Source organism: Maylandia zebra, linkage group LG14 (assembly GCF_041146795.1).
Source record: "Maylandia zebra isolate NMK-2024a linkage group LG14, Mzebra_GT3a, whole genome shotgun sequence".
In the NCBI taxonomy this organism is placed as follows: Eukaryota; Metazoa; Chordata; class Actinopteri; order Cichliformes; family Cichlidae; genus Maylandia; species Maylandia zebra.
In genome coordinates this window covers 36,687,798-36,710,465 of record NC_135180.1, presented here as the reverse complement: position 1 = coordinate 36,710,465, position 22,668 = coordinate 36,687,798, and the positions used below count along the sequence as shown (strand labels likewise).

Here is a 22,668-nt window from a genome sequence, read left to right as displayed (position 1 = left end):
GCAGCATTTCTCTGAGGATAGCAATGTCAGGTCACTCTGTCTTTCTAACACTTTGGTCCAGACTTAAATATCTCAGCAGCTATTATAGGAACCCTGGTACAAATTGGAACTTGAAATTCAAGCTTCATGGTCTCATACTTTGGGGTATTACCTTATATCCTTAGTGATCTCCTAACTTTTCACAACTACAAGGACAAGTTTTCTTTTTTTTTCCAGGAAGTATCTCAAAATCTACATGGATGAACGTGGTCCAAATTAATTTAACTCAATTCAGTTTGATTTTATTTATATAGTGCCAAATCAGCTTAATACTGTAAGGTAAAAACCCTACAATAATACAGAGGAAACCCAAACAATCAGATGACCCTCAGTGACCAAGCAGTTTGCTGACAGTGGGAAGGAAAAAAAAACCTTTTACCAGGAAGAAAGAGTGTTTTTTTATTTTATTTTAAGAGACATTTGTGGCCGTCTTGGGAGGAATTCTAATAAAGTTGGTGATTTAAATCATTTTTTGTTTTTACTGAATGCAGTTCTCAGGCTCTCAGTAGCGTTTCCATCATTACAGGAAAATCTGCACTCTTTAGATGTGTTCACTGACCGTGGCGATTCCTTGTGTTGAATGGACTGGTTTTGACAGGATAAATCCTGGTGGATCTGAATGTTTAGTTTCCTGCAGGTTTTTTCTGCACACAATGAGAGAATTTTTCTCCCTCACTGTCGTCCCACCTCATCAGCAAGACAACACTTGTAATTCTGTCCATAATCACAACAGATCCTGATTTTGTTAAAATCAGGATCTGTTGTTTATGCATGACCATCTGGACTGCTTAACTGTGGTAAGTCTTTCAGTATAGAGCAGAAAGCTGCCAGCTTGATTCACCAGACTGGTGGAGAATATCCACGCTGTGAATGTGTAACTCTCACTCAGATGTGCAGTTTGTTCCTCTGTGGGTTTGCCTTTTGAGCTTTGGTAAGTTTGTCTTTATTCGTGGCTGCTCACTGTCCCTGGAGTTTTGTTTTGGCGTTTTTCTGATATGTTTTGCTCTGCTGGTGATTGATGGACCAAAAGTGTGTCTGAACTCATCTCTGAAGGCTTCCACTCACTTTGAACTCACTCTCAGCACTTCGTGTCAACCAGAGTCATTGCTGTTGACATTTAGCACCCACGGGCCAAACCGGGGTCATTGTGACTGATGCAGGGCGAGCAAATTCATAAAGAGACTCAGCCAATGGACTTGTCAGAATAGAAGAAATGAGAAGCCTCAGAGCTGCAGCGCTGCGTCGTCTGTGCAGGACCATAACAGCGAGAGCAGCCTTCATTTCTCTGCAGCACTCCGTGCTTTACCCTGCAGCCTGAAGGTTTTCAAATAAATTGTGTCAAGAGCTCTTTGGTGCTTTCACGGAGATACTTTATCCATTTAACGGTTGCATTATGACAATTTACAGTATGTATGCATACATATCCTGCCATGAGCTGAAATTCTTTAAGCTCTTTAACAGGTGTGCATAACGCTTTTATACATCCATCTACGTCTTTGCTGCAACTATTTGCATTGAAATGAAGGCACCAATTTAAAAGTTGGATTAGGATGCAGGAAATGTTTGATTCGTTCTCATTGACGCGTCACCTGGACATACCATTTTAGAACTGAAAGCAGATATCTGTGCTTCTAAAGCTGTTCTCTATCCTCTTGAATACAGGAAAGAACAAATAAAACAAAGCTTTTGCAGATTTTACATTTGTATTGGATATTTTTCCTCTCTTCAAGTTTTATTTCTCATTAATTTTTTATATCTCCCCCAAGTAAACAACTGTATTTATTCTCTGGGTTTTTTTTTTAATTCACTTATTTAAATTTCATTCAAATTACTTAGAACCAAAAATATCTTTGAAGACTCAGCAGGTCTCTGTACGCTTTCAGTTTTGCACTGTCATTATAGTTTCGGAGGCTTCAGCCATGCCACAGTACTAGTATATTGATGGATTACCCCTCACTGGAAGACTTAATGTTCTTTATTCAGCTGCCAACGTTTCATAAATGTGAAAGCGGATCATCTCTCCTCAAAACTACAGAGACTGCAGCTGTTTCTAATCAGTAAATCAGTGACCTGGCTCCCTGTAAATGTGCTGATGAGAGCTTTGGCTTCCTCCCCCGAGGAAAAAACAGTCTCCTGAATAAAATCTCCAGGAGACTGTTTTTTCCAACTTCTTAGATTGTGGCAATAAAATGTTTAGGTGAAAGGCGGACATTTATATAGAAAGATAAATTGCATATTTAGAGAATAAAGTGAATTCTCATTAAGGTTTGATGGTTTCTTGCTTGCTAATATAGATGAAGGTTAACAATTATGACTGCATGCAAGAGCAGCATGATTTAATTTTTTAAAACAGTTCATGTAATAATTGTGTTTCGGTTATAAAGCTGAATGTTTCCGCTAAGAAAAGTTTTTTGGGATTGATGCACTTTTTGACTCTCTTGTGGAGAGTTGGATTAGAAGATTGATGCTGCTGCTGCCAGCAGTTGGCTAACCAAGCTTGGCATTGGGAATGAAACGAGGAAGCAGCTAGCCTGGCGCTTTTCAAAAGTACAGTCGTGAGTGTAAATTATGACTCTATTAGTGCCTGACAGCTATATCAAACACAGGTCCACACTGCCTCTTGTAAAACGTCAGCATTTATTTTTTACATTTCCATTTATGAAAAAAAAAAAGATATAAGGATTGCTGAGCTTCAGAGCTGCTAGACTGAAATATGCTAAGTGGTTTTCCCAGTTAGCATTGTTGCTAACCCTCACTGAGAGACTCCAGAGTTTAAAATTTGGTTAAAAAATATGCCAAGCTAGGTCTCAATATAACCGACCTGGTTGAGCAATTAATCCAAATGTTGACGACTACTTCAGAGGACTAAGTTTGCATTCATACTGTCCACTCACAGCCTTTCTTAGATGGTGTACTATATAATAAAGACTTAACAAAGTTCATTCTCATCTTGCAATGTTCTTTACTGATGCATAATAAAGTTTGTGCCCAATGGCATCAACTTTGGCACGCTGATGGCAATAAATATGTTAAATATCAAACTGCATTTGAAACAAAGTAAGTCAAAACAGTTCAGAAATGTTGATCTTTACCTTTAAATACATGAAATATGAAACGTACTTTCTTTCCCTTCATTAAATCTGCATTCATAATGCATACATGTCATACATGTTCCTCATGTTTGCACAGCACATTCATGATATCTCTGCTTCGTGTAAAGTCTGTTTGTTAAGCTGATATTACAGATGCAAAGACTGGAGACTGTGAGACACTAAAAAATACTACTGGTTACCAGTGCTACTCCTCAGCCTTCTAGTAGATAAACCTATGGTATCAATTTAGAAATCCTGCATCACCTTGGCTTGATGCATGCTCAATCATCCAGGTAAATAAACCCCAAAAGGTTGATTCTGTTTATCTGGATGTAGTGTTCTCCCACTGAAAACGCTACAACCAGATGAACAGAATCAACCATTTGGGACCTACATCACATTATTCTCACGTTCTAGTATTCACAAGATTGTCAGAAAACTTGACCTCTGATCTTAAAGGTCAATGTCTTGGATTCAAATTCGTCCAAAATCTTTCGTATACCTTTGGTATCAATTTGAACCTCCTGCGTCGCCTGGTTCTTGAGTTATCATATTCACAAACTTGGATTTCCAAGCTGCCTGCCCGCCTCACGGCCTTTTACATCAGAGGGATAAAGAGTGTATCCACTTAGGCAGGTCAAGGCTAAGTGGATATGTTTATATACATGGCCATCAAACTCAAAGTGTTGGTCCGGGGATGTTATATCCCATTTTATAGAGAACAGTCTCTCTGCTGGTTTGGAAAGTCTGAAGCTCCAGTATTTAAAGCAGCCACAATTAAGGAAATGCCTGCACCTTTTATCTCTGAGACAGTGTGAGCAGTGAGTAAACCGCAGTTTTACTGGTTGGACTTTCACCAAAATTAAGGGTCTGACCAAGACATCTGTCCATTTTTAAAACTTTTTTGTGAGGAGATTGCTCACAGTTGAATTGTGGCACAAAATACTTGAGAAAATTACTTTATTTTTTCTGATACTCCTCATCCCCTGTGTCATGCTCTCTGCAGTAACACAAAAACAAAACACTTGAGTCTGTTTGAAGCTGCTTCAGCCTATCGTCACTTTATTAAGGGACACCCTGAAACAAAGGGTTCTCATTGCCATGACAGTCAAATAGGTACGGACTGGCCTTATTATCCCCATTGTGGAAAAACCTGACTGGAGAAAATGAATTGTTCTGTACACTTTAAAGGCTTTTTCATTTTCAACATGTTTGACTCAACCTTTAGAAATGCTGTCAGATGGGTCAGCAGCTAAGAGCGGTGATGTGCTGCATAACTGCACTTTACCTCATGTAACAAGGGAAAAAAGAGAGCCATGCTGGTTTAAAGAGCACTGTGATTAGAGAGACAGCTCCGAAGATCTTTTGGAGTGGTGAACTATGGCATCTTTTCTCCTGATGAAATGCATCAGTAACGAAAGTGTTGGCAGTCAACCTTTAGCTGAGACCTTTACATCAGCTGTTCTCTGAGCAGAGAGCGAGGAGAAAATCAAATTTTTATGAGTGTCACATGCAAGGTTACCGCTCCTTTATTACACCTACAAAACACACCTGAGGACTGTGGAGAGCTTAGCTTTATCAAAGCAACAACTTCAACACCTTTACAGGTTGTACAAACCATTTTATATGCACCATGTAAACATGTCATGGTCCAAGGGTTGTTTTTAAGTTTTGGATTCAGATCTTTTTCTCCTTTTGTCTGCTCCCTTTAGATATCGCCACCACAGATCATCTGCCACTATCTCACCCTATTGTTTGAATCATCGTCATCTGTCACACTAACTCCCTCCATGAATCATCTCTCTGGCTTTTCTTCTTTCCTGTTCCCTGTTAGTTATTGGTTGTTTGTTCCCTTCCGGTTTTGCTTTGGTGGTTGGTTTGCGTGATGTCTTGTTTGTGTCATGTAATATGAAGTTTAAATTAGTTTTCAAGCACAATCAAGTGTTTTGATTGTACATTCAAACCTGGTCAAACTCAGGAAAGAGGTGTGATTTTCAGCGTGTAGTCTGTCCTCTCGGTCTGCTGAGTTACATCACATGTGTTGACTTGCAGAGCAGTTAGTCGTCTCCTTCTTTCCATCTCAGACCGGCCGCCCCTCTCAGCAGATAGACAGCTATTGATAGAGTAAAGAAAAAGCTCCATCTGCCTCTTAATACAGGATAAGACTGTGGGAGGAAGGATGTGGGGCTTAATCTCTCTGTCTTTAATTGTGTCCCAAATCAGACAGATCCTCAGATTTTTAGACCGGCTACAACAAAAAAAAGCCTAAAAAGATCTCTTTTCTCAAATATTAAGATATTTGATCAATAAGACCCTCGGTATGTTATATTTTATCCTCTCATCATCAGTCAGTTATGCAGTGTTAAGTTGATACATCACATAAGTACAGAGAATTTGAATTTAGGTTTAAAAAAACACTATGAGAAGCAAATATTAAAGATTTTTTATTCCCTCTCAGTGGAAAAAGGATGCAGCACATTTTGTTTTAAATATGCACGTCTACAAAAGAAATCAAATTTAATTCAGAAAGCCCACAATCTTGATACAAAAACAAGCTTTACTTAGAGTATAAAGTTACCAGAACCATAGAGGCAAACAAACAGAGCAGGCAGAAAGAGTCTGAGAGAACTAAAAGCACAAAGTCAGCCTGGCAAAGAGGGAGTGGTGAGAGGTTTCAGTGGAATCAGGTGAGCAAAGGGTGATGCAGCAGGTGCAAAGGAGGTACAGGTGGGGGTGACTGCCACGAAGAGACATGACAGTAGATTAGAAGAAGATAAAAACAGACTTAACAGATGTCTGAAAGACAAAAGAAACTAGTGTTTCTGAGTAAACACTGTCAATCCAGTTTTAAAGGGTTTACATGGTATAATTCATTGTGGTTTGAAGCTGTGTTTAATTTTATTCAGAAAGGCAAAATAATTATGTGAATATAATCTATAGCATCAGAATTTTCACCAGCAGAATTGTGGTCAGGCTACTTAATCCATATATCCATTTATTTATCCATTTATATATTTTATACATTTAGCCATGTATTAAATCTGTTATTATGAAATGCGATTCTAGAATTTATCTATTGGAAAATGTGTCAGCCAAACCAGGGTTTATGGTTTTGGACCCTCTGGGGATCCACCGGGAGTGCTACAGGGGTGCAGGGTATCTGGTCTGTTGTCATGAGCCATTCGGTCCCTGCACAGTTATAGTGAGACCTGGTCCTTCATCCCATCAACACGTCGGACACATTCCAGATTTTTGTGGATAGAATTTCTATGCATAGCCAAGTATGCAAGGTCACCCCTCTGCTTTCAGTAGATGATGTGCTTCGGCTGACTTTATCAGCTGGTAACCTTCAGCTCCCACTGAAGTGGTTCACAGCTCAGTGTGAAATGTGGGAATTAGAATTAGTGTGACAGAAATTAGTTTCCTCTAAAAGGTGTCTGGGCTCTCCTGTAGTGATTCAGCCATAAAGGAGGAAGTCACAGTAGAGCCGTGACTCCTCCACATCAAAGGGAGTCAGTTGAGGAGGTTCGGGCATCTGACTAGGATTCCTCCTGAATGTCTCCTGGATGAGGTATGTGTCCTACAGGGAGGCAGACCCAGGACTCGCTGTAAGGATCTGTCTCTCAGCTGGACTAAGAATCACTCAGTGTTCCCGTCGAGGAGGTGGCTGGGGTGAAGGAGATTTGAGCTTCTCTGCTTAGAAGGCTGCCTCTGCAAACAGGAAGTGACAGAAGATGGATGGATAGATAAGGAGAGATTATCTGCATGACATTTTAAGGACTTTTTGTTGTAACCATGGCAACACTTTTATGAGTGACTTGGTGATTTAAAAGGTTAGACTATGTTTTTCCTGGTAAAACTCACACTGTTGAGCATGAGTCCTATCCTATCTTACCAGCATGAGGAAAATCCAACCATAACTTAAGGGTGGAGACACCTGTTTGTTTGCCACTGTGGGACAGTAAAACTCTCTTAAAACCAGAATGTTATCACAAGTTAAAAATGATTTCTTCACCCCAGTCAGCAAGCAATCTCTTTTTTAATCTGCAGTGGAGGACTCAGATTTACCAAAACTGAAAATATATGAAAAATCAACCTAATGTATCAGTTCAGGGATACATCTGTCTCAGCCTGCGTCTCTTCATTGGTCCCTCTGCTCCTGTAACATCTGCTGCTGTGGCAGAAAAACACTGCACACACATACCACACACAGAAGTGTGTGCGTATTAAAGTTTATGCTCATAATCCATGAAGATGATAATGCACCTAATTAACTGACACCTATACACATGAGATGTCATGACTGACCTATATTACTACTTGCCTATTTCTTAAACACTCTCTATGCCCCCTTTATTTTTCCCTCCATCTGTCTCTCGTGGTAAATCCCTCTCCCTCCTCCTGTCCTTGAGCTGATGTGGGATGCTGCACTCCGTATTCATGCTTTTGTGTTTTTGGTGCGCGCCTGTGGGAGTGTGCAGAGTTGTTAAGATGCTTTTAGCCATCGATGTTTAGGTCTTTGCTGCAAAATGTTCACGAAAACATCAAAAGTGAACGCAAACTCATCTGCTTTTCTTTCTCTCTCGTTCTCTGCAGCCTGCCAGGACCACCTGAGACTAGTGGTGAGTTTGCTCTCCTTCCCACCTTTTCTTCCCCTTTCTCCTGGGAATTGCAGTGATGGGGACAGACATTTGATGCTGGTCCACCTCATCTATACCATGTCGCAGAGTTACAGAGTTTTATGGTTGAGAAATACTCGCTGTTTTCAAGACATTGTTGAGACCGTTTGCTTTATTGCCTTGTGAATAATAGTCTGATGCACCACACATAAGGTTAGACCAGATCTACAATAACGATGTTGGTCTTAATTCATTCTTTTTTCTTGCAAGTCGGTGGTGTGTACAGTAATCTGTAGGCAAAGGTCAAGAGTTTTTTCACCAGTTGTTGTTTGTAGTCTGAGTAACTACAAGTCCTTGTTATTGTTTTTTTTAAATCTGCATTCATAGTTAGATTATAAGAGGACAATTATCAGTTATCTATATGCACTAAAGGCTCCAGAACAGTGGCTTTTACCCCCAGAGGCTTAAACGGAGTATACACAGGAAGGCTTTAGCAGGATTGTGCTGATAACTGACCATCTCAATGAAATCTCATAGACTTGCAGTGATTACAAGCAAAACAAGCCTGGATTGACCACTATAGCGATCCACTGTCAGCTACAAAGGGATGGGAGCAGCAGTGGAGCTTTCAGCTTCTAACGGCAGCTTTTCCAGATCAGTTTGCTTGTGCCTAACTTAGAACTAATTTAGCTCTTATATATTTTGCTGTGAGACTGGATCTTATTCTCATCATTTTAATAGTTTATCACAAACTGTATGATGTAGCCTAACAGACACCTCTCTGTTAACTGCACATCTGTTGTGAATGTCCTGTTCAGTACCATTGATTCTGCCTTTGCATTTGCATGTTCCAGTTTAACCGGTTTTCATACTAACTGGTTGTGTTTGTCACCGTTTCAACTCGGTGTAGCAAACTCCAGATATTTCCACTCACAGACTTTAGAAGTGAAAATTGAAGGCTGAAAATATGTGTTTACGTTTTCCCCTCAGTTTTTGAATGGATCGATAAGCAAATAATAAATATCGCCTCAGTGTAAAAAAATAATTATCAAAGCCTCAAAATGAGGACTCGCAGATGTCAACAAATCCCTACAGGAAAATTGAAAAACCTATTGGAATGGGTGCGAAAGAAAGAGCAAGCTTGAGGGACAGAAGTAATCTGCATGTAAAACACCAGGACACAACCATAATGTAAAGCACAGAGATGAACGCTGGCAACGGCTTCGACCACTTAGGCTCAAGCAGAAATCAGCCATGAGACACAAAAGACGCATAAAAATCTGCAGCTCTGTGAGATATTCAGTGACTCCACACTTACATTTTTTTTATTGATTTATACTCTGTTTAAATTTTACCATTCATTGTATAGAAAACGCACACACACCATACACAAACAGCAGTGAGTGACTTGTTGCACTTTTTGCACAAAAGCACTCAGTTCCACGCGTGTCAATGAATGGCCAAATAGCGTGAAGCCTTGAAGGGCTAATGCAATGCATTCTGGGTAACAGCCACTATGATGCCTCATTAGTTGTATCCCGCAGCGACCCAACCAAGTGATGAATGGGTGCTGTGTGGGGGTCATTACTGTGCTTGTATGCATGTGTGTGTCTTTGGATCACGTTGCTCTTGTTGTGTGTGTGTGTGTGTGTGTGTGTGTGTGTGTGTGTGTGTGTGTGTGTGTGTAAGACAATCTTTTACTCTGCTCTTTGTATGTGCGTGGGTGTTGGGTGTAATTGAAATATCTGCCACACACATTTACTGCATGTCTGTATTAATGGAGATCATCTCGTTCAGAATTTGCTGATGGAGCTCTGAGCTCAGGTCAAGGTGACAGGAACCCAGAGGGAAACTGCAGAACACTCAATTAAGGTGTCCAAATGAACCACCACCCTGAGCGCGTGCGCACACACCCACAGACACACACCCACACACCATGGTAACCCTGACTCTGCCAATATACGTATCATTTTTTTCCATTATTGCCATATTAGATAGTGCACTCCTCTCCCTGTCTCACTCTTTAATGTCTCTGCTCTCATCTTTTGTTTCTCTACTTCCCCCTCTCATTTCTTCATCTTTTCTGCCACCCAGACTCGTCATGTCTCTTTATTTACCCCTGTCAAGTTAAAGAGTATCCTTATACATTATTTATTTGTGTGCGTGTGTATATGAGTTGCTCGATTGAATATCTTCATTCCGATGTTGAATTCAGGTTACGCAATGTTCAAATTCAAAGACTTTCACTTTCAGACATGCTTGGACAGCAGAAGTTACAAACACTGGAGCTGTGCACAGATTATCCACTAAAATGTATTGTTACATAATTACACCAGATAACATGCTGCATAAACAGATGCTGGAACATCTGCATCATATTTGTGGCCATAAACAGCAGCGTTGCCATAGCAGCTTATCACCTACAACATACTTTACTGCGACATTAAAAATGAGTAACTGTTTTTTTAAAGCAGTGGTAATTTAATCAGTCCACATTTATCGTGCAGCACTTTTCCTGCAGGTGAGTTTAAAGTGCAGTGCTTATTGTTCAGACTGAACAATAAGACTGAACAATTGTATCCAAAATGAGCGATTAAATATAAATGAAATGAAATAAATGTAAACAAAAACAACATAGATTGTATGAGTGTAACGTGAGGGTTCGTTGTGTGGTTCTGAATCTCACAGAACTATTAGAAACAGCAAGATGGAGATGGATAACTTACTCTCTGCACACCTTCTTGTGTACAGCCCTCGTGATACTTCACTGGCCGCTCAGAAGCCAGGAAATCCTACACTCAGATAAATGCAGGAAAACCAACTAGGTAGATTCAACACATACTTATTACTGCTTTGAAAGTGCATGTGTAAACATTCAGACATTCAGATACATATAAATATCAAAACGGTTAACCACCGAATGGGTACATAACTTGCTTCTACACTTTACATCTGTATGCACAGCTACTGGTTATCCCTAGCACATTTATACTTTAGGCTGAGCAACTACAATCTGAAATATGGCTCCAATATGTGTTTTAATAATAATTTTTATGATCATCTGTGTCAGCTTAACAGTTCTCATCAGAAACCCTAATAAAGTCAGCCATGTGCATGGAAAATGAAACAAAAGCCAAAGCAGTGAAACATATTCCATATTCCTATAGAAGAGAAGACATTACTTCCCTTTCTCTCACGAGAATTATGTCTTATTCCAACCTGAGCTCTTACTGCTTAAGGACACAGAAACACCAGAGTCTAAAGAATTGGTTAAAATTTTGTCTCTTTTGAAAGTTAATCATCTTTGATAATGTTACCATAACAAATGGAAACAAAAGAATTCATAGAGTTCAAGAACTCAGAAATGTGATGGATGGTAGAAAAGAAGGCGTTAGGTGAAACAGACGAGCCTGTCCTGAAACATAACCTCTGCCCTTTGTGAACTTCAGGACAGGAGAGGAAGCAATGGTGCAGAGAAGGAAGAAGAGAGGAGCTGAAAGCATGTAATGTCTTTGTAAGCCAGTTTTTTTTCCTTTTCTTTTGTTTTTTCCAAAGCTAACCGCTAATCAAGGACCTCAACAAAAGAATGTACAGTGAAATAAAATAAAAACGATTTCCTTCCTTCTCCTGTCATCTCTTGTTAGTCGTCAGGAACAACTGCACATTAAAATTCTGGAAACGTCATTATTCCCTTTAGCTGGTATTAACTGTGGAGTCTATCCAGTAGAGTTGTGTATCTAAATTATTCATGCGGCTTTGCTTGTACAGGTGTTAAGACTCAAAACAAAACGTCTCTCTGGATACGATGCAGAATAATTTTTCAGACTGCAAAGCTGTTATATTGTATTGGGATTCCCTCCTTCTACCATTTTGGTTGTAAAATAATTTATGAGGTGAAGCTTCTTCATACAGTCTGAACAATGCAGGGCACCATGGGGAGGGTGTGTGTGGGGTTGTGTCTTTCAGTTGGTATAATTAATCCCTTTCTGATCTCGTGTGATTCTGTTAGTAAAAAGTGAGCAAAGTGGACAGATTCAACATCGCTGAAAGAAATCGACAGTAAGAACTAAATTCCTCTGGCAGATTTTAATGATACACACCACCTATGATCAAAGAAAATAAGTTTTAAATTTCAATTCATTGTTCATAAAACTGTGCAGGGTGTGAAATAATTTTATAACACTTGAATTTGGAAGTGCGTGCGTGTCTCCTGTGAGCTGGGTGGAGTCGTTTTTTGGTGGGTTTTTTTCTGCTAATTAGCAATAATTAGCAGATAATGATATACAGTGGGGCAAAAAAGTATTTAGTCAGCCACCGATTGTGCAAGTTCCCCCACCTAAAATGATGACAGAGGTCAGTAATTTGCACCAGAGGTACACTTCAACTGTGAGAGACAGAATGTGAAAAAAAAAATCCATGAATCCACATGGTAGGATTTGTAAAGAATTTATTCGTAAATCAGGGTGGAAAATAAGTATTTGGTCAATAACAAAAATACAACTCAATACTTTGTAACATAACCTTTGTTGGCAATAACAGAGGTCAAACGTTTACTATAGGTCTTTACCAGGTTTGCACACACAGTAGCTGGTATTTTGGCCCATTCCTCCATGCAGATCTTCTCGAGAGCAGTGATGTTTTGGGGCTGTCGCCGAGCAACACGGACTTTCAACTCCCGCCACAGATTTTCTATGGGGTTGAGGTCTGGAGACTGGCTAGGCCACTCCAGGACTTTCAAATGCTTCTTACGGAGCCACTCCTTTGTTGCCCGGGCGGTGTGTTTTGGATCATTGTCATGTTGGAAGACCCAGCCTCGTTTCATCTTCAAAGTTCTCACTGATGGAAGGAGGTTTTGGCTCAAAATCTCACGATACATGGCCCCATTCATTCTGTCCTTAACACGGATCAGTCGTCCTGTCCCCTTGGCAGAAAAACAGCCCCATAGCATGATGTTTCCACCCCCATGCTTCACAGTAGGTATGGTGTTCTTGGGATGCATCTCAGTATTCTTCGTCCTCCAAACACGACGAGTTGAGTTTATACCAAAAAGTTCTACTTTGGTTTCATCTGACCACATGACATTCTCCCAATCCTCTGCTGTATCATCCATGTGCTCTCTGGCAAACTTCAGACGGGCCTGGACATGCACTGGCTTCAGCAGCGGAACACGTCTGGCACTGCGGGATTTGATTCCCTGCCGTTGTAGTGTGTTACTGATGGTGACCTTTGTTACTTTGGTCCCAGCTCTCTGCAGGTCATTCACCAGGTCCCCCCGTGTGGTTCTGGGATCTTTGCTCACCGTTCTCATGATCATTTTGACCCCACGGGATGAGATCTTGCGTGGAGCCCCAGATCGTGGGAGATTATCAGTGGTCTTGTATGTCTTCCATTTTCTGATGATTGCTCCCACAGTTGATTTTTTCACACCAAGCTGCTTGCCTATTGTAGATTCACTCTTCCCAGTCTGGTGCAGGTCTACAATACTTTTCCTGGTGTCCTTCGAAAGCTCTTTGGTCTTGGCCATGGCGGAGTTTGGAGTCTGACTGTTTGAGGCTGTGGACAGGTGTCTTTTATACAGATGATGAGTTCAAACAGGTGCCATTCATACAGGTAACGAGTGGGGGACAGAAAAGCTTCTTACAGAAGACGTTACAGGTCTGTGAGAGCCAGAGATTTTCCTTGTTTGAGGTGACCAAATACTTATTTTCCACCCTGATTTACGAATAAATTCTTTACAAATCCTACCATGTGGATTCATGGATTTTTTTTTCACATTCTGTCTCTCACAGTTGAAGTGTACCTCTGGTGCAAATTACTGACCTCTGTCATCATTTTAGGTGGGGGAACTTGCACAATCGGTGGCTGACTAAATACTTTTTTGCCCCACTGTAGGTACTGCACTGTTAGAGTCCAGCTTTGCAGCCAGTTTTCTAACTGATGATTTAGCATTCAACCCTCTGGTCTAAATACACCTCTGGTTCCAAAAAACAAGAACAGCAACAACAGCAGACAAGATGCTAACACACAACTGTCAGAACCCAGAGTGAGACTGATATGAAGAAAATGTACTTTATTGGTCCCCGCGGGGAAAATCCCTCTCTGCATTTAACCCATTCACTCAGTGAAGCAGTGGGCAGCCACTGGGCACCCGGGGAGCAGTGTGTAGGAACGGTACCTTGCTCAGGGGTACCTCAGGGTAGCTGTTCAGGGGAATCGAACCCCCGACCTTCCGATCATGGGGCCACCACTCTACCTACTGAGCTATCCCTGCCCTTATCCCTGAGTGCTTATCTGTTAACAAACTTTATTTCAGAACGATACTTTTACTGCGCATTCACACAGTTCTCTGGACATGTTCAGTGAAAAATGGATAGTGCTATAAGCTTTAGATGTCTGAAAATATCTGATGGAGGTAAATCCAAAGCTTGGACTTTGAGCTTCTGGGTCTAGGTCGAGACTGCTGAGACAAATGAAATGGTTCTGATGAAAGCCAAGGTGGAATTGACTCACATAGAGGTTCGCAGGCACAATAAACAGCTGCTGAGGTGAATCCGGGTGTAAATTGAGGTCTGTGATTAATTTGACCTGTGGGCTTTAGTCAGCACGAACAGACACACGTTATATGGACAGGATGCCTCTAGAGACAAGTAAGAGACGAGTTTAAAAGAAGAGAGGATCGATATTTAGATGCTTCTCACGTCTCTATTATTGTGACCAGCAGGCATCTTTTAGAGCTGAGGAGCTGCAGCTGTTTGGCCTCTGCCGCTCTGCTGGTAAGTCTCCATCAGTCATGTTCACAGGTATAATTATAGCTCTTTGGTTTGTGATCGGCAGGCTGGGCAGCAAATCAGTCGCAACCCCAGAATGTTATATTACTTTTAGGGCTTTTTCAAAACTTTTAGTTTTCGTCCAATAAACCCCAATTTTGACATTTTGTGTCACTAAACAGTTTTCAGTGTACTGGTCTTACTATTATCCCTGCAGTGGAACCGGATAGCCTGTCTAAGAGTGGATGAATCACAGGGAAATTATGTGCTGAAATTTTTATCTCATTGATGCCAGTTAGTCTTTTATCACTGTGGACTATGTTCACACAGCATCGGAGGGTCTCAGGAGGTTAAGTGGCCGTTGAAGCAAACAGTTTATCAGACTGCTTCTTCACATTCAAGTGCTCAGCTAGAAAAAGTAAGGTGGCTTTTAATGTAAAGCAAGAGTTTGTAACAGTGCGTGGAGCCAGCTGCAGTCTGTTATTAGAAAAGCAACTAATGCCGAGGATTTTTCAGCACTCTAACATTTTTTCATCTTTTGCAGTTCCTACGAACTTTTAGATAAAGAGCTGCAGGCTGAACACCTCCAGCTCTTCAGGAAGGTCACAAACTTTTTAACTGTGCTTTGCGTTTTTTTAAAAATGCATCAGATCAGATCAGCTGCTCATATTGTGACACCAAACCAGACTGTTAACCTGCTGTTTGCCTCTGCTACCTGCTGTAATCGCTATGCATTTAATTCTTGAAGAGTTCAGCTGTTCATTTTGAATCAGCTTTATTGAGGAGCAGCAGAGATTTCTTAAACCCTTTTAGACTGTGGATTTATTTCTGAAAGGAAATCAGAGGATTAACATTACCTGTGCTGGTCAGTGATTTAAATGCAATCTAGTGAGTGCATGTGGGTCATTATTCACCCTCATCACAAGACTAATTACACTCACAATTAGCCTCCATTTCTCTGTGAACCTCGTGGCCCTATTGTAATTTAAATCTAGAGGGATACCCTTTTTTTCCATCACAGGAGAGCTGCCTCTTCTGTCCCTTCTTTAATCAGCATTGTGTTAAATTACATTTTTGCTTTTTTGCCAGAGGAAAACAGTGATTTGGGCAGCACACCAGAATAAAAAATAAGTCATCTGGAGAGAAATCATCAGCTCACCAACTGCTGTCACGTAAATTGTCTTTTAGTCTTGCAGAATGATTGTCACATTTTATCGAAATCACTATGGTTAAAATGTTGCATATATATGTAAAGAAGCCCCGTGTTTCATATGTCCTGCTCAATAACTGAGAGACCAACATATTTACTGTGGGCCTGAGTTACAACAAAGCTGACTTAGACATGATGAAGCAACAACTTGACTAATACACATTGTCTCATAATTAGTAGTTAACAATATGAACCTTAAGCTACAGTCCCACACACCAACGCAGATCTCTGTCCTAATGGGGACACACATACGATCTTCTGTTTTTGGCTATTAATGAACAAAATAAAGTTGGAAACCAGTTCAAAGACACTTCAAAGTGATCACCTCTGAAACATGAGCAGGTAGATGTAGAGACTTCTGCCTGACTGCTCATCAGTTTGTTACCTGTTGAAGTTCAGGCTCTGCTGAGCTGTGGTCAGCACTGACTCATCGCGCTTCATCATCACTCTGGGTTGTTGGCTAGTTTTGTGTTAGCATGCTGTCCGTGCAGATGCTCACAAAGAGCTGGAGTTGTGTTAGCAGTGTTTCTGTGCTGCATGCAGTTGCACTTTATCATCACGCTCTTGTTTTTTTCAGCAATAAAAATAAAAGTAATGTTTATATCGCCGCTCCTCAAAATCTGTATCGCCCTACTGCTCCACCATTTTCCTCCTCCTTCACATGAACTGAAATCTTTCTGCCTGTGCAGAAAACTGAAGAGCCTCTGAGCGTCCTGTCAGGCAGGATACTTTAATCTGGGGCAGTAGAACAGATGTAGCCTCAAATCCATATTTACTGTCTTTTTGTCATTGTTGTTGTTTTATTGGGGCGTTTTTTGGGGGAAGATTTTTCTCTGTGGACTGAACTCCATTCATACCGAGTTGCTGCAGGCTTTGTGCTCAGTGACCATTTAAGGCAGGATTATAACAGAAACTGCTCTCAGAAACTGTCAGCTGCAGCAGCTCAGTGGAGCTGGAGCACGTTTCACTGCAAATGGCTGCCTGCAGTACATTTTTAAAAAGAACAGCTTTGACATTTAAATGGTCATAAATCTTTTATTCTCTATAGTTTCTAACGTGGCATATATTCTGAACTGGCACATGTGCACAACTACCTGGAAAGCAAATAAGGAGTTGAGCTGGAAACTTGGGAAATGTGAGACATAAAAGGAGCAGAGAAAGAGGAAGGGAAAGCTTTATGCCCTGTAGCCGCCAACTACAGTATAACCCTGCAGATGCACACAGAGAAACAAATGTACTCACAACCAACACACACACACACACACACACACTCACAGTTGTAATCCTCCGACTGTGGAGCTGCTTGTCCACACCCTCAGGACTAAAACTGTCTTTTAAATACAATAAAGTATAATCCTGTGAGCAGACATGCACACCAAGCAGCATTTTTTCTGCTCTTCTTTCACTGTTTTTAATTCTTATTTTATTTTCAGGCCTCAGTTTATCCATTGATCTGCTTTTACACTGTATTCATGCAGCTGCTGCTCTTGTTTTGAATGACCTGCTGTGCACTGAAAATGAGTTTATACATCTCAAGCAGATGGCTTGCTGTCTTAGTTCGAAGCTTTTGAGGAGAACTGAACAAATCATGGGCTGAAGAACTAAATGATCGATTTTATCAGTGTTACAAACGGTGAGCTTAATTTCTGTGATGCTGGAAACAAAGTAAACAGTTAAAACAGCAAATAATTATCTCACAAAGGACATAATGAAGAGCCGGACGTGCATATCCCCCTTTTAAAAAATTCAGTACTTCAGGTTTGACAGACAGATGGACCTCAGATGCTGCTGGAGGTGAAAATCAGTCTGTTGTGTTTTACTGCATTCTGCATGGGAAACCTTCACTTCGTACGACACTTTCACGATGAGATCACAATGTAAACAAAAGGGAAAGTGCAATGATTTGAAACAAATTATGGTGTCCAAGAGTGTTACTGTTTTTTCTTACGTAAACTTACATTTGTTACATGTTTTCTGCGGTGTTCCTGCTTAATACCAGATTTTTGCTGATGAATAATTCTGGCTTTCCTCGACCATATTTTTGTTTTTTAACGTATTTAATGTCAAACTGATGACTGAAGTGCAGCACTTGGATTCTCACTGTGGAGACAAGCTCGTGGGTTATGTACAAAATGTGGTTTGGCATTATCTTGCCAAAATAATAAATGCCTTGTTAGCAGTGTATGTTACTCCAGAACCTTTAAATATTCAGTATTAATAGAGCCTTCAGAGTTAGTTACCCATTCCATACTCACTAATGTATCTCCACATTGTCCTCATCTGTGGCTTTTGAACTGCTCGGGGAAACTGTGGTTTTCCACACTTTTTTTTTTTTTACATCTTAGAACTAAATACAGTGTAAATGCACAACAGAGTGTTTTACACAGTAACAAGACATTAATATAAAAAGAAACAGGAGATAAAAAACTGAACACTGAAGCACTAAAAATAGCAAAGATAAAGAGCGATATAGGATTGGGATGTATCTATTTTTATTATAAGAGCACTGACGCGACACGTGAGCAACAGAAAGACTTTAAAGTAGTCGAAGTAAACATAACAAATTTCGGGCTCCCGTCTTTATAGAGCTGTTTTTTCCTCTGTGTGCTGTCAGTGGATTCTGAAGCTTTGGCCTATCAAACATTTCTTTATTGGGATTTTCAGTCACGCTCTCGCCAAAGTCTTGAAGCTGTTTTAGAGCCACAAACACTTTTTTTTTGTATTTTAAAGTCTGTGTTTTTTTTTAAGGGGGGGGCTTTGGATTTGATGACATTCACCTTTTGTGTATCTCTGTAATGTGAGATGACACTGATTGTCTCCTTCTAGCCAACAAGCCTCAGCAGACATAGAGAAAATGATTGTTGAGAGACCAATTTGCTGTGTTATTCAGCCTCAGTCGCAGCTAATAAGAGTTTCTGTGTGTGAAGAAGAGGGAGAGATTGGAAAAGAGAGCACGTTTGTGAGGCTCTCTTTGTTATTTGTCCCTCACTGTGTGTTGCTCTGTCCCAGAGGACAATGGGTCAGATTTTATAGCGACAGCGAGGTGCTCGTGCTGTAGAATCACTCCCGATTCATGCAAACGGCTGTACAACAATCTGAATCTAAGGTGAGACAATGTTTTTTCCTTCAGTGTAAGTTTGACTGAATTAGCAGCTACAAAACTGAAGCAGAATCAGGGTCAGAATCAGATTTGCATCTCGGAAGCCAATTTCACACCTGAAATGTGTGTGAACCTGCATTTCCAACCTGCCATTATTATTTATTTAGTATTTAGTATTTATTTATTTATTGTCATTGTCAAGAACAATGAAATTGCGTTTGGGGCTTCCATACAACCCAAAAAAAAGAAGAAAATAATAAATAAATACCCCTTAAAACCCAAGTGTACATATTTAACCCAGTGTGACTCCAATGCAATAAGACAATCCTTAGCAATAATGTTCGTAGAAATTCAGACAAAGACCTGAGAAACATGACAAAATACAACAATGCAACCCATTCAATATTATTGTACTGTGAGATATGATATCAGATATGATAGTTATCTATTTAAGAAAGAGGGGGGGGGGCAGGAGGGGGAAGAGAATAAAGATATGATGCACCAATGCAGACCAGTTCATTGCTATTAAGAAGTTGGATATGGTTATTGTCCGTGAGAGGGGGGCAGAGAGTTCAGGAGCCTCACAGCCTGTGGATACAGGCTGTTGGCCAGTCTGGATGTTCTGGCCTGTATAGACCTGTACCTTCTCCCTGAGGGCAGCAGATGGAAAAGGTGGCGCGCAGGGTGATGTTGGTCCCGCAGGATACTGTGCACCCTCCTCAGACAGCGAGTGGGGAAGATATTACTGATCTCTGGCAGACTTGTTCCAATAATTCTGCCAGCTTCTTTCACCACCCGCTGGAGTGCTTGCTGATCGGCCTTGGTGCAGCTGGGGAACCACACTAGAAATCCATACGTCAGAACGCTGCTGATGGCACAGTTGTAGAAGTTCAACATCAGAGATCTGGGAATGTGTGCGCTCCGCAGTCTCCTCAGGTAGTAGAGGCGCTGTTGGGCCTTCCGTACAACTGAGGTGATATGGTTGCCCCAGGACAGGTCCTCGGTCACAGTTACCCCCAAGAATTTAAAACTGCTCACCCTCTCCACCGCCTCACTGCCAATGAAGAGAGGCAGATGGTTGTTATGACCCCTCTTCCGGAAATCTACAATGATCTCCTTGGTCTTTTTGGTGTTTAAGACCAAGTTATTGTCGTGGCACCATGACTCTAGTTGTTGCACCTCTGTCCTATAGTTTGTCTCATCGTTGTTGGATATAAGTCCGAGCACTGTAGTGTCATCTGCAAACTTAACAATGAGATTGGACGCGCAGGAGGAAATACAGTCATGGGTGAAGAGAGTGTATAGCAGAGGGCTCAGAACACACCCCTGAGGGGCACCGGTGTTGACCACAAGGGTGGAAGAGGTATTATGAAGTCTGTGTGATGTTAGCATGTGTCCTTTGGATTCACAGCTAGCGAGTGGGCGTGGTGTTTGGTGCATGCCCCATCCAGGCAGCCCATTCAGCTCAAGGTCACAGAATAGTTCCAGTTGCACAGATGCATTTGAAGTAGAGGATATCCTGCCATGTGCTGCACATGAGGGAGGAAAAATATGAAAACGACTTTTCCTGCATTACACCTGGGGACATTGCAGTGTTTACACTTTTCTGCTGAGTTTTTGTGTTCAGTAACATCACAAATATCGTTTAAACAAAAAACAAGGAGACCAAGAAAACATCTATTTTGTCTTTATGGAAGTTTTATAGGGTTGACTAGACCCTGCTGGTGTGCAGAGACAGATCGCAAATGCAATGAACTCTTCTGAATCCTCGAGGAACGTTTGACTGCAGTGTCCCATTATTTTAATAACTAAAGATAAGGAAAATTAATTTATTATAGTGAGATATTTTAATGATTAATGTCTTCATTATGTCAGCGTGCTTCAAAATGCAACTGAGTGAGACAATGAACAATAACTAACATCTAACAATGGTGAATATTGCTTTCTTCTTCAGTACTGGGCACAGGTCCTTCATAAAAGCTAAAAAATGTCCAGAGTTTATAAAATATATTTTTCCATTCTGGTCACAGATGCCATCTCTGGGCACCACAACACTGCCATCAAAGTAGTCATAGTTATACTATCAAATTTTCTATAAAGAAATCTAATTATTAAAAGTAGAAACACCACCAAGCAGTTGGTCGTGTCTGATCCTAATGAGGCTAAAATCCAGTCATATCAAATGCAAACGCAATGACTATCATCCACATGCACGTCACATTTATCATCTGTAAACGAGCTGCTCGCGATGAACAGAGTAGGACGGAGCTGCGCAGTAATAAGGTGGCAAGAAACGATGTGAAGATAAGGTCATGAAGTGCTGCAGGTCAATACCTCTGTGTGTTTAGACTGAATTTAATTACAAGTAGACATGTGCCGAGATTTAAACAAACTCAAAAGCTTCATGCTTCTGTGACTTTTACCAAACACCTAGACTGAATATGTGTGTTGAATTACAAGCAAATTACCTGAGAAAGATCAGATTGCGGTTCAGTTTTAAACAAACGGCCTCATTTGTTTAAATCGATGCAACCCTCAGCGTTATTACCCAGAAGTGTCACTGGCTCTTTTTTCTGGAGCACTAGATTAATGAACACTTAACCCTATCAAAACGAATAGCTCGCATGCATACTGTCTGGGCCAGCAGCAGGTAAAGAATGAGAGGAAGAGTGTGGATACTGGATTCGATCATTATTTTGGTTTCAACGTTCGCATTTTTAACAGCTCAATGCACAGTGGTACTTTTCACCTGAGCCATATTTCCCCTCTTTGGGGGTTTAAATTATAAATGCAAACAGAAATATCCATTTTTAAGAATGATTGCTACAAACTGTGAAATGGCTGCAGTGGACTCAGCAGTGGCCTGTGTCACAGTTCTTGCTCAGATTGTTGTGTGACTGAGCGTAGAAACAAACGATCTGCCCGGCACACATCATGATTCTCCACTGAGGACACTTGTTGGTAGCTAAACTAATCACTGCTCATGCTGCTTATTTTATAGACGCTGACTTTCAGGAAACTTTGCAGTTGCATGCAGTGGTGAATCACCCAAAGGACTAATATGGAGGGAAAAAAGGCATTTCAGTTTGATGGTCGGGTATATTTATTTGAACTTGGGCACTTTCCAAAAACCAATCCAAATAATAGAGGATGAGTCACAAAGGATGGAGGCAGAGATGAAGAGACAGCTGGTGTTTCTGCACTGATTGCAGACTAAAAAGAAAAAGTTTTGGTCCAAATATTGAATTTCCAGTTTGATGGGCACTGCAGTCCTGCAGATTGTTTTTAACTTCTCTACTCAGCTCTCTACGGGTCGGATTGTGCAAACTGGGTTTTGGCATAAAAGTACTGACCAGATTCTTGTAGTGAACTCGAAGATTTTTGCGGTGATCTGAACCAATTCAGAGAGATATGGAGGGGAGAGGAGATGAACTGCCTTAAATGTATACAAAAGTATTTTAAAATTGATGTGATATTTGACCGGGAGCCAGTGAAGCTGCTGCAGGACAGGGGTCCTGGTGATAATACGTACAGCAGAGTTCTGGACACGTTGAAGCTTATGGATCGATTTCTGAGTAAGACCAAAGAAGCGTGAATTGCAGTAGTCAATCTGAGAAGTAACTAGGCTATGAACAAGAATGGCAGTGGCATGTGGTGTGCCATGTCTATATTTGGCATAATGGACAACGACGTGACAAATGCTCGCAGATTACCAAGCCGCCTAATTCAAAATCTGATCTCACAGATGACCTGGAACCAAAACCAGTGAAACTAATCTGACCTTGGATGGATTTCAGTCTGATCAATGGATTTATGCTAATAAATGTTAAAACATTTTTTC

At 40.8% G+C, this 22,668-nt stretch overlaps 1 protein-coding gene across 4 annotated transcripts in view; it reads left to right on the top strand.

Annotated features, from left to right (window-relative positions):
* The window catches only part of slc8a2b (solute carrier family 8 member 2b), a 208,436-nt gene that overhangs the window by 107,854 nt on the left and 77,914 nt on the right, over positions 1-22,668 (top strand). For all 4 annotated transcript variants that reach the window (XM_076873475.1, XM_076873473.1, XM_076873474.1 and 1 more), the window contains one exon: positions 7,728-7,753. The gene's annotated coding sequence lies outside the window, so the exon portion shown is untranslated. The remainder of the gene's footprint in view (positions 1-7,727; positions 7,754-22,668) is intronic.